The sequence below is a fragment of the Peromyscus maniculatus genome, chromosome 5 (assembly GCF_049852395.1).
Source record: "Peromyscus maniculatus bairdii isolate BWxNUB_F1_BW_parent chromosome 5, HU_Pman_BW_mat_3.1, whole genome shotgun sequence".
Taxonomy (NCBI): domain Eukaryota; kingdom Metazoa; phylum Chordata; class Mammalia; order Rodentia; family Cricetidae; genus Peromyscus; species Peromyscus maniculatus.
In genome coordinates this window covers 82,397,511-82,408,188 of record NC_134856.1, presented here as the reverse complement: position 1 = coordinate 82,408,188, position 10,678 = coordinate 82,397,511, and positions in this window count along the sequence as shown.

Here is a 10,678-nt window from a genome sequence, read left to right as displayed (position 1 = left end):
AGTCCCCATAGTCTATCACAGTCTCAACAATGTTTAAAATTCCAAAGTTCAAAGTCTCTTCTATGATTCATGTAATCTCTAAACTTTAATCACCTATAAAAATCAAAATCAGCTATCAAATACTGGAGAGAAATAAAAAAAAAATCAAAATCAAAAATCAAATCACATATTTACAATAATGGCACTGGATTACCATTCCAAAATTCAGAGAAAGGAGCATAATGAGGAAATACAGGACCAAAGCAAGACTGAAAACGAGCTGGGCAAACTCCAAACTCTGCATTGCCATGTCCGATGTCAAAATGCTCTTCAGATCTCCAACTTCTTTCAGCTTTGTTGACTTCAACATTCTTATTTCTCTTGGGCTGGTTCCACTCCCTGTTATCAGTGTTCCTTGATAGGTACCCCATGACTCTAACATCTTGGGGGCTCCAAGGCAATGCAGGCTTCAACTTCACAGCTTTACAAAATGGCCTCTCTACTAGGCCTCTGTTCAGGAACACACTTGAAACATGCCTGGCTTCAGCAGCTTTCCTTAGGTGTAAATAGTAAATTCCATAACTCATTTCTTCTATCCTTAACTCTAAAGCCAGAACCACCATGTAGCCAAAGCTGCCAAATTCTGCTGCTTAATGGGACTGGAACATGGCTTCCTCATTCAATTGCATCTTCACCAGCTTTCTGTTTTTGATTGTTACTTTTACTGCCTAAGTTTGGCTGTCCTCCAACTTGCTTTGTAGACCAGGCTGACCTCAAACTCAGAGATCCACCAGCCTCTGCCTTCTCTTTTCTCCTCCTCCTCCTTCTAACAACTTTATTTATGTGCGTTTATTTTTTAACTTTATTATGTGCACTTAACTTTATTTATTATGTGCATTGATGTGAAGGTGTCAGATCCCCTAAAGCTAGAATTACAGACAGTTATAAGTTGTCATGTGGATGCTTGGAATTGAACCCAGGTCCTCTGGAAGAGCAGCCAGTACTCTTAACTGCTGAGCCATCTCTCCAGCCCCTAAACTTTTCTTTAATTCCTTTTCATAAGTTAGAAACTTACCGGGGTGGGATCTTGACCTGAGGTCACTGCTCCCTTTATTCAATTTCTTAATCTGTTTATCTCCTTGAACACAAGATTTAGCTCTATTCCACTTCCTAGTGCCCCTTTTCTCAATCTGTACATTTTGTATTTTTATTTGCTCAGCTTGTTCCTTTTTATTATAAATCTGCATTAGAGTGAACAATAATATCCGCATGATAGAGTCTATACTAGGCTGTTTTGAGATTTCCTCTGCCAATAGAATTAATTCAAATCTGTTCCCTTTAGCCCCAGGCAGTAAAGCAGCCACATTCTTTACCAAAGTATCACAAGACCAGTCTCTAGGCCACATACTAACATTCTCCTCCTCTGAAACCTCTTGATCCAACCCCTCACAGTTCAAATAACACTTAGCCCCACTGTCTTCCATGCTCCTACTAGTATGGCCCATTAAGCAGCCCTTAAAACATTCAACTGCTTTTCTAATCCACAGTCCCAAAGTCCATATTTCTTCAAACAAAGGCATCCTCAGGCCTATCACAACAATATCCCAGTCCCTTAGCTGCCTGCTGAGTCCCACAGCTTTTCTATGCCCTCCTGGCTTCTGTGATATTAGAGTTCCTACCGAGTCTTCATTGTCCCTTATGGCTACACTGTTGTCTGTCTCTTAGCTGCCTAACCCTCCCTGTGACTGAGTTCTCTTTTTGACTCATCCTCCGTTTCTCCTTGGACTCAATTCCTTTCTCAGTCTCAGAGATTTTCATAAAGACTTGTGTGCTGTCTTACCAAAAAAAAAAAAAAAAAAGATTTGGCCTCAGTGTAGCTTGATGGCAAAAGTTGGCACACTTGAGTTCCCAGATTGTAACAACTTCTGCTATCACACAAGCAAACCATTCCAAAGTCTCTTATCTCTAAGGTTTTATAACTTTCCACTCTTGAATCTTTTATCTCTATGAAGTCTCTATGCTTTGGTCTCAAGAAATCTTTTAAGACTATTGTGTAAACAGTCTTTATCTCAGGATTGATTTGTAAGTTCATTGGGCATGGATAAAGAATCTAAAAAATCTATAACAAAATTTGGCTTTAAACTTATTTTTAAAGGCTTATAATTAAAACCTTTACATAGGAATAGGTGCTAAAATGTCCTATATATGTGATTCAACTCTTATCTAGAAAGTACTGTATATGTAACTTAGTTTCAACTCTTGTTTAGAAAAATATGTTTTAAATAGCAACCTCGTGGCTCTCCTCTATCTTGGCTAATTACTTTCAAGACATAAGCAGCCACATGACTGGCTAAGGTTAAAGGGTAAATGTCACATGACTTCACCATCTTCAGATGACCACGTGGCATAGAACAATTCTCAAACTTCATAGTCCGAATGAACTCTCTGTTCATCATTGTATCTCCTTTTATAATAAGGAAGCGACAAGTCTCAAATATTTTGGATTGGTATGGATTTTTATATGATGATAAAAATTTAAGGTTATATTTGCTACAACATACTATATATGTGATTCAACTCTGGTTTATAATACACTCTATATGGTGATAAAATCTTAAGGATATAAAGGTCTACTCAGATTAACAAAAGCTGATTTAAGATCTATGTTTAACTACTTATGTCTTTGCTAATTGTTCAACACCAAGCTGCTAGAAAATTTAGATAAGTAGCAATATATGTTTGATAAGTACGGTATTTTTGATTAATCAAGATTGATAAACTCTTAAGGTCTACTCAGGTTCACAGCAGTATTTGTCTAGGTTCCTTGTCTTTAATCAAGATTTATAAATTCCTAAGGTCTACTCAGGTTCAGAATAATATTTAGCTAGCTTGTTCATCTTTGCTCACTTTGTTTTAGCTACTTGGATAAACTAAGCCATATAAAAAATTGCAATATTCCATAATAGAGCACTATAAAAGGATCAGTAAATTTGTCAGTCTCTCTATGGACTGTATCTATAACTAAAGAGTTTTGTTTTGATACTAGAAGAGCCTCATTTCAAAAATTGTTATTTTTAAAGGCTAAACCCAACAAGGATGGAAAAACGAATGTAAAGTACTAGTCTTATGAAAGCTACTAATTAATTGTAAAACAGTTAAGGATAATTAAGAAATGCAAGTTAGCTGGGTGGTGGTGGTGGCGGCGGTGGCGGCGGCGGCGGCGGCAGCGGCAGCGGCAGCAGCGGCGGCGGCGGCGGCGGCGGCGGCGGCGGCGGCGGCGGCGGCGCACGCCTTTAATCCCAGCACTCAGGAGGCAGAGGCAGGCGGATCTCTGTGAGTTCTAGGGCAGCCTGGTCTGCTGTGGGATGCTCTGTATGTCCTGTGGGAGCCCGTTCTTGGGTTCCTCGTGGCTTTACCCAGCAGGTCCACATATAGGATGATTAGGACCACGGGCCTGAGTGCAGGTGTCTGAGATGGTCTGCACTTGGCTGTGCTGGGAGGATGGGTTGTATGTCAAGTTGCTCTGATTGGTCAATAAATAAAACCTGATTGGCCATGGCTAGGCAGGAAGTATAGGTGGGACTAACAGAGAGGAGAAATAAAAAAACAGGAAGGCAGAAGGAGTCACTGCCAGCCGCCCGCCAGGACAAGCAGCATGTGAAAGTGCTGGTAAGCCATGAGCCGTGTGGCAAGGTATAAATTTGTGAAAATGGATTAATTTAAGATATAAGAACAGTTAGCAAGAAGCCTGCCACGGCCATATAGTTTATAAAGCAATATAAGCCTCTCTGTTTACTTGGTTGGGTCTGAGTGGCTGTGGGACTGGCGGATGATAAAGATTTGTCCTGACTGTGGGCAAGGCAGGAAAACTCTAGCCACACTGGTCTACAAAGTGAGTTCCAGGAAAGGCACAAAACTACAGAGAAACCCTGTCTCAAAAAACCAAAAAAAAAAAAAAAAAAAAAAAAAATGCAAGTTAATAGTCAGTCACCTTATAAATGATCAAATTCTTTAATGTGTTCAGAACTATACTTGTAGTCATGCTAAGTACTAATGAATTCATTACAAGAACAAGATTTAGCCTCTTGTATATGTTTCAAAGTTAAGACTAAAGCAAGTAACTAAATTAGGTATACTTAATGGTAGATGGTCCTCAAATTCTTCAGAGATCTATTGAATATGGCATTTAAAATGTTTAATAAAAAAGGCTTTTCATGATAGAGAGACATGCTAGCTCCTTGCAGCTCCTATGGGATCTCCTCTAAAGAAGATTATGGGCACAGAAGAACTCAACCTGGTGCTTACTTTAAATGTGGCAAAGCCGGCCACTGGGTAGAAAAAAAAAAACAAAAAAAAAAAACTGTCCTTCACTTTGCCTGCTGCCAGAACCCTGTGCCAACTGTGGACAAACAGGACAATGGAGAGTTGATTGCCCTGCTTTACCTAGACAAGGTAGGCCAGTCCCTCCCACCCCCAAGTTCCTACTCCGCAGAAAAGTCTTTCAGAGCTTCTGGACCTGGCAGCCAAAGACTAATGCTGCCCTGGCACCTCTACCTCCAACCACCAAGAGGAACCTAGGGTAGTAGTCTAGGTAGCCAGTAAGTCTCTGTCATTTTTAATCGATTTGGAAGCTGCTTGGTCTTTCTCTAGTACCCTTCTCAGGTCTCTGATAGTGTGTTGATGACTAGGTTAGTGATAGTTTTGTCAGTTTAACAGCAGCAACCAAGACTTCAGCTGCCTTCTCTGTTGTTTTCATGTGTAAAAATCAGGACACAGGTCTCACTTTCCTAGAGCTACTACTAGGTCTAGACACAGTTTACCTTGCTGTCAGACTGCAAAAACAAAGAGATAAACTCATAAAACAGGTTTCAAAGTAGGTTTTTACTATCCCTTTATTTAAAGTAATTTGCTTTACAATGACTGCTGTTAGTAATCAACCACCTGACTGATGTCTCATGGTAAATAATTGGGGGGGGGGTATCTAGGGTTTATAAAAAATTAAAAATGCTTCAGATTTCTTTCCTTCACTATGTTATTGTTATACTATGACTTAAAAAGTTCAGAATCTAAACATTAATCAATGGAGTTCTGATAAGCTATTAATCTAGCTCTGATAAATGCTGAATACTATTATCATAATTGCTAGCTCAAGATTTTAAATTCCCTTTGGTTATTTTCTAGGTATAGACTTAAAAGTGCTTCTCATGGTGTTAAAAACAACTGTCAAATCTATATATACCCAGTCTTCTGGATAGAGGAAAGAGTGTTAATACTCTTAACCCCAAATCATTTTTGGGTTTTCAAGCTTTTACTATGACTAAAAGGTGTGTCTACTGCTCTTTCTACAATGTGGATTTCATTATAGATTATAAACAGTGGTAATGCTAACATCTCTAAAACTTATCTTTATATGTATATATATAATTTTATATATAAAAAATAATTCTTGTAAGCTTTAGGAACTCGACTTGATCCACCTTTCACAGGTCAAATGGGCTCCAGATAAGCACTGTCAGTCAACAGCCTGTTTCCCCACTTACCTGCCTATTCCTGAGGGTGGGAACCCTGCCCCTTTCCCTGGTCTTGGGACTCCCCTCCCCCAACTATCAGGACCATGGGCCTAAAAGTTTCAAATATTTCCCCCTGAATTCCTTATCTTCTGCCGTGTGTGTGTGTGTGTGTGTGTGTGTGTGTGTGTGTGTGTGTGTGTGTGTGTTCCAGCAGATTTCTAATCAATTAAAGACTGCAAACTGCTCCAACTGCTGCCTGTACATCCCTAGCTCCAGATGGTCCTGAAGAGCCTGGATAGCAAATGAAACAGCCTGCTCTTCCCGGACTTGGCCAACATTCTAGTTTTTTGGGGACCCCAACAATGATGCCCCAATGTCAACAGGAAGCAGTCATAAATGGTTACATCACCCCTTATCATTCATTTATTATTAACAAAAAGGCTGGATGTTATTTAAGGTGCCTATTTAAACATATCAAAGTGGACCGACCACCAGGTTCTCCCAGCATCCCTCAGTCCCTCCCTGTTATAGGATATGGCTGGCCTATTCCACTTGTACCCTGAACTCTCCAGCCCAAGGGGGCTGGGCTGCCCTTCCATATATAATCCAACCATTTTGGTTGCCCATTCTCTTTGTGTCCTTGGGCCTCCTGGTTGCTTCACCTGGTCCCCCCTCTCTCTCTTCCCCTCCCCCTCCCCCCACATGGCCTGGCTCAGGGTCATGTCCACTCTGGACTCTTCCAGATGTCCCTGCCTCTGACTATGCTCTCCTATATATCTACAACAAACCTTCTCCTCCACCAAACCTAGAGGCAGTCATGTTTTCCTTTCCTTTTCCTTTTTTTCCCCATTAATTTCAATGGTTGGATTATATAGGTGCAAGTTGGGGAGGAAAGATTTATTTGGCTTACACTTCCGTATTATTGTTTATCATCAAAGGAAGCCAGGAGAGAAACTCAAATTGGGCAGGAACCTGGAGGCAGGAGCTGATGCAGAGGCCATGGAGGGGTGCTGCTCACTGGCTTGCTCCTCATGGCTTGCTCAGCCTGTTTTCTTATAGCACCCAGGACCACCAGCCCAGCGATTGCACCAGCCACAATGGACTGGACCTGCTGTGGGATGGTCTATATGTCAAATTGTTCTGATTGGTCAATAAATAAAACACTGATTGGCCAGTGGCCAGGCAGGAAGTAGGTGGCCAGGCAGGAAGTAGGTGGGACAAGGAGAGAGGAGAATTCTGGGAAGCGGAAGGCTGAGGCAGAGAGTCATTGCCAGCTGCCGCCATGACAAGAAGCATGTGAAGACACCGGTAAGCCACAAGCCACGTGGCAAGGTATAGATTTATGGAAATGGATTAATTTAAGCTATAAGAACAGTTAGCAAGAAGCCTACCACAGCCATACAGTTTGTAAGCAATATAAGTCTCTGTGTTTACTTGCTTGGGTCTGAGTAGCTGTGGGACTGGCAGGTGACAAAGATTTGTCCTGACTGTGGGCAAGGCAGGAAAACTCTAGCTACATGGACCCTCCCCTATCGATTACTAATTAAGAAAATGTCCTAAGGTTTGCCTACAGCACGATCTTATGGAGGCATTTTCTCAGTTGAGGTTTCTTCCTTTTGGATGACTACAGTTAGTGTTGACATAAAACTATCTAGCACAACCGCAGATCCAAATATTCCATCAAAATTTGATACCTGCCTATGGTGACATTTTATTTGTACTGAAATGTGATTTTATTTGTATGTTAATAAATAAAGTTGCCTGGGAGTCAGAGATGATAGCAAGCCATAGCAGAAGTCTGGCAGTGATAGCACACGCCCTTAATCCCCATCACACAACAGGTAGATCTCTGTGTGTTCAAGGATACCACCAGCATGGAGACACAGGCCTTTAATCTCAATACCAACCATAGATGATCTGGAGGTCTGTATAGATGGGCAGTGACGGGGAGGTCATGTGGTTGGGTTTACAACCAATGAGAAGGCAGAACAGAAAGTCTATAAAAAGACAGATACACAGGAAGTAGCGCTCTTGCTGAGGAGGACAGCAGTGGCAGTGAAGGGTAAGGTTTTTAGCTCTTAGCTATTGCTCTGACCTCTTGGGCTTTTAACTCTGCAATTGGCTCTGTGATTCTTATTTAATAAGACTGTTCATCTACACCTGCCTACTTTTTTCCTTCCTTCTTTTCTCTCTTTTATTTGTAGCTCTCTGTTGGCCTGGAATTCACCATGCAGACCAGACTGGCCTCAAATTCACAGAGATCCACCTGCTTCTACCTCAAAGTGCTTGGATCAGAGAAATGTCCTCCCATGCCCAAAAAGATTTAATTCTTCATATAAATGTAAAAAAAAAAACACATCAATCTCACTAGTATGTAATATTTATTGTGTGTGTTTTTAATAAATGATAAAACTACATATACCAAAGAATTATTTTTAAATAAATATCTTTCATTATCAGTAAATATTTCATTTGTATGCTGTCTTAGGGTTTCTATTGCTGTGATAAAACACTGTGACCAAAAGCAAGTTGGGAAGAAAGGGCTTATTTCAGCTTAGAGTTCCACATCAGTCTATCACTGAGGGAAGTCATGTCAACAACTCAAACAGGGCAGAAGCCTAGAGTCTAGAAGTGATGCAAAGGCCACAGAGAAATGCTATTTCCTGGCTTGCTCCTCTCTTCATGGTTTTCTCAGTTGGTTTCTTATAGCACCCAGGACCACCAGCCCAGAGGTGATATTGCCTACAGTGAGCTGGCCTTCCCATATGTGGTAGTTTGAATGTAATTGGCCCCCATAATCCCATCACCCCATAAACTCATAGGGAGTGGCATTATTAGGAGGTGTGGCCTTGCAAGAAAAAGTGTGATCTTGTTAGAGGAGGCTGGGTGGCACACACCTTTAATCCAGACCTTGAGGTTGGAGGGCACACCTTTAATCTGGGCCACACCTTCTGTTGGAAGTGTGTCACTGTGGGGGCCAGCTCTGAGATCTTTTTCTCAAGCTTCACTCAACATGGCAGTCAGTGGACTTCCTGTTGCTTCTGAGACAAAATGTAGGACTCTCAGTTCCAGCACCATGTCTGGCTGCATGATGCCATCCTCCCCATCCTGATGATAATGGACTGAACCTCTGAAACTGTAAACAAGGCACTCTTGGTTAAATGTTTTCTTTGTAAGAGTTGCTGTGGTCATGATGTCTCTTCACAGCAATAAAAACCCTAACTAAGACACCATATCAATCATCAATCAAGAAAATGCATCATGAGCTTGTCTACGATCATCCAGAGGTGGACCGTCTCCAGGACAATCTTCCTGCATTGAAGGACCTGCAGAGGTGCTGGCCTTCTCTTAGGTGGTATTGCCATTTGCAGGGTGCCACTCTACTAAACAATTCATAAAATTTGAAAACCTTAATAAAACACAGAACACGGAAAACAAAATATTTAAAGAAATAATGGCCCAAACTCCCCAGATATGATGGAAACCACTCATCTACTCATTGAAGAAGTCATCCACCCAGAACCCTGACTAGGATGAACTCAAGAGTTCCACATCTAAAGATCCTCAACAGATCATCTCTTGACTTCTCATCCATAACCACGAGGCCAGAAAGCAATAAAGCACCAACAGAAGAGGATCCAGAACACCATACTTCAAAATCCAACAGAAATCAAGACATTTCTAGATAAATAAGAAGTGAATTTGTAATTGACCTGAGCTAGAAACAACACTAAAGAAAAATTGAACTGGGGCTGAGGAGACGATTCAGTCGCCGGCTGCACAAATATGTGGCCTGAAGTTTGGGTCCCCAGAACCCACATAAAAACCTCACAGACATGGTGGCCTGAGGTGGAAACATGTGATCCCTGGGGCAAGCCAACTAGTTAGGTTAATTAAATAGTCAAGCTCCAGGTTCAGTGAAAAACTTTGCCTCAGTAAATTAAGTGGGTAACTGAAAGGATGAGTTACGAGCCACAGCTACCAGAGTTAGAAAGAAACCAGGCCTGGAGAGACAGAAAGATAGCGGGAGCAGAGCAGAGAGGAAGCAGAAAAGAGAAGGGGAGTGCAGAGAGAGTGTGTGTGTGGGGGGGTCCATGTGTGGATTTTTAAGGCAGGGATTAAGTTGCCCCACGCCCCCTTGATGACATAAAACATTAGACCTGGAAGAGTGAGGGCAGGATCCTAACAGTAACCATTGAGGAAGAGGCTGCATCAATCTCCACTTTCCTGTGCATACATGTACACACATGAACATGCAATACAAAATACATATCACACGTGCAAAAAACACATAAATCATGCAAAAAATAAAATAAAAGGATACTCGTAATTTAAAAGCACATGAAGAAATGTAGCTTACAAAAAAATTATATGGGTAAATATGCAGGTGATACAAATGTACTTTTGTTTCAGTTCCTTTTTTCTTCTCTCCAGTTTTAAATTCAACCACATAAACAACAATTTGAGTCTGTGTTGATACATGAATGCAATGAATAAAATTGTACTTTATCTAATTATAATAACACAAAGGAAGGGGAAAGGTTATACATACAAAAAAGAAAAGATTTTTGTGTACTATTAAAATTAATTTGTTATTAATCTAAATGACATTGTTATAAATTAAAATGCAATATTAATCTACAAGGCAAGCAGTAAGAAAATAACTAACTTTGGTTAAGCAGTAACAAAGAAAATAAAATCATGCACTAGAAAATATCGACTTAACACAATAGAAGGCATTGATAGAGACAGTTAAGAATGGACCACTCCATGAGATGGACCCATGCCTGACACTGCTCAGGTGGCCCAGAGCCTTAGGCCAGGGAATGAGGGGAAAGCCAAATACTATTGTTACTCTAAAGGAACACAGCAATATATAGAGACCCATGACTGGACAATGTGCAGAGAGTGAAAGACCTTGGAGCACTCAGTCCTAAATAGGAGGCCTTCGTTAAACCCTTTCCCTCAGGGATCAGGGAACTATGTGGGAAAGGAAGTGAAAAGACTGGAAGAGCGAAAGAGATGGAAGACACCAAAGAAACAATGTCCTCTAGACACAACAGGACTGACGCCCATATGAACTCGCAGAGGCTGTGGCAGCACTCACAGGGCCTGCACAGGTCCAAGCCAGATGGGGTCCCAGCACTGAGAGAGAAAGTGGACATGAGCTTTCATCCCTAATCAAGAAG